Source organism: Aotus nancymaae, unplaced genomic scaffold (assembly GCF_030222135.1).
Source record: "Aotus nancymaae isolate 86718 unplaced genomic scaffold, 86718_ANA_hifiasm-v0.15.2.pri h1tg000036l, whole genome shotgun sequence".
Lineage (NCBI taxonomy): Eukaryota > Metazoa > Chordata > Mammalia > Primates > Aotidae > Aotus > Aotus nancymaae.
This window is the reverse complement of record NW_026988450.1, coordinates 75,705,987-75,708,436: the sequence shown is the minus strand read 5'-3', so window position 1 is coordinate 75,708,436 and position 2,450 is coordinate 75,705,987. Positions and strand designations below refer to the sequence as shown.

At 37.1% G+C, this 2,450-nt stretch overlaps 1 pseudogene; it reads right to left on the bottom strand.

Moving 5' to 3' along the window:
• Positions 1-1,785: 1,785 nt before the first annotated feature.
• LOC135278211 (U2 spliceosomal RNA) lies at positions 1,786-1,867 on the bottom strand (annotated as a pseudogene).
• Positions 1,868-2,450: the final 583 nt, after the last annotated feature.

Here is a 2,450-nt window from a genome sequence, read left to right as displayed (position 1 = left end):
ATCATGAGGGAAAAGCAATAATACCACAATGAGATATTACTTCAAACCTGTTAGAATGGCTGCTATTAAAAAGACAAATGATAGCAAGTGTTGATGAGGAGGTGGAGAAAGAAACACCTGTACATTGCCAGGGAGAAAGTAAATTACCATAGAAATTTTGGAAATTTGGAGTTTCCTAGAAAAAGAAATAACTAAAAAGAAAATTACCATATAATCCATAATTCCACTTACGTGTATGTATTCAAAAGAACTGAAATCAGTATTCAAAAACATTGAAATCAGTATGTCAAAGAGATAGCCGCATTCTCATGTTAATTTCAACATTTTTCACACTAAGTTATGGAAGCAATCTAAGTATCTAGCAACACATTAATGGATGTTCTAAAAGCGTAGTATACATACACAATGGAATACTATACAGGCTTTAAAGATAAGGAAGTTCTCATATTTATAACAGCATGGATGGAACTGGAGGATATTATGTTAAGGGAAACAATACAGGCACAGGAACACAAATATTATATGATCTTACTTGCATGTGGAATCTGAAAACATCGGTCTCCTAGAAACAGAAAATAGATAGGTGGCTACCAAAGGCTGAGGCAAAAGGGAAAGGATGGGGAAAAGGAAGATGTTGATTGAAGGGTACAAAGGTTTATTTACTGGAGAAATAAATGTTATGTCTTGGAGAAAAGATTTTAATGATCTATTGCACTGCATGATGACCACAGGTAATAACAATGTATTGTATATTTCAAAATTGCTAAAAATGATTTTTAACATTCTCACAACCAAAAATGATAAATTATATATTAGTATATTTGGAGAGCAAAGCATTTTATCTGTCTATGCACCTAATATGGCCACTGGTTCAGGGAAGGTATTTAATGAGTCATTTAGGCTGTAGGCTTTCATGCGAAGTACACATATTTGAGGATAGACCACTAAGTTTGAGTCCTAGCTTTGTCACTAACCAGCTGTATAAATTTGGGCAAATGACTAACGGCCATGAGTCTCTTTCTTTTCAGTTCCAATAATAATGATGACAACAACAATAATCATAATGAAAATTTGTTGAAGGGTTATAATGTCCCTGCATCATTAGGATAATTGAAACTTGACACAGGTGCTGTGGGGACCAGATGGGGTCAACGTACAAAGCACCTGCCGTGTACAAGAAACTTAAACATTGGTGAGGCAATTTTCCCCGTCTTGTGTCTTCTAAGCCATAACTTTCTACTGGGAATCAGAAGCATGTTGCTTGCTCCTTTGGGTATTTGGCATGCATTGAACTTGGAAGAATGCAATGCTTTGAAGAGTACTGTGGGAGTGCACCACAATCTGCATTCTCAGATGCCCATCTTCTAGCCTTCCTCCTGGCCCATTTGCAACTCTTTGGTCTGCTTTTGTGGTAGTCCAGTCCAGCTGGGCTCCATCCACATTCCAGCCTTTCTAAGGACAGTGGCAGCATTGTTGACATCTGAGACCCACAGGACAAAGGGCTCATGTCCTCAGGCTACCTGTGGCATTTCTGTCCCAGGACATTGTGCTGTTCTCCTCATTGGTCTCACCAACACATGGGACCAGAGAGGAGAGAGGGCTGGGCAAAATGCACTGTGAATATAAACCACAGAGGACAGATGAATTGTTTGAATGTCTATTCTGATTGGGTTGTCTATAAAGGAAGAACCATTTATGCTTGTTTTAAACAAGGTTCTCAACTTTCTCAGCTGCACTGGGGGACCTTGTTTACATTGACTCAATTATGTCACAGTCTTAACATCTGAGAAGTCATTCATTGCTCAGGAAAAAACTCGTAATAATATCAATTCTACACTTGATCTTAGCCAAAAGGCTGAGAAGCAATAATAATATCTGTCCTAATACCAATGGTTTCTAAAAGTGTCTATCACCCTACAACTGTACATCATTACCATTCATCAAAAATATACCGTGTTTTACTTGCTTGACAAAGGCCATTTCAAATACTTGTAAGAACAAAGTGTAAAGAGAATTAACATGCCTAGTTTAGAAATTTTATAATGTATATTTTTATTAAGTTAGATTTCCTTCACATCATCCAGCTCATATTTATGTTATGAAGTTTGAATCAGAGCTTAAGTGTATCTGATTCTGGAGCAAAGTTCTATTTTCTTTCTCTAGCACCTGTCCACAAACAGTTGATATTTGATTACTAATGTTCTCATTAATAATCATAGTTTACATTGCATTTACTGAATGTTTTCTGTGTGTCTGGCTCTGTTGTAAACACTTCACATGTACTGCTGGCATCACTTATTGCCAACAACTCTATGAGAAAGACATCTTATCCCATTCTTTCAGATGATCACACTGAGATAAAGGTACTCTTAGCAAGAGTAAGTGCTGCTGTAAGTAGAGGATCTGGATTTGAATCAGGCAGTCTATCATTGACCACTAACCTGACCACT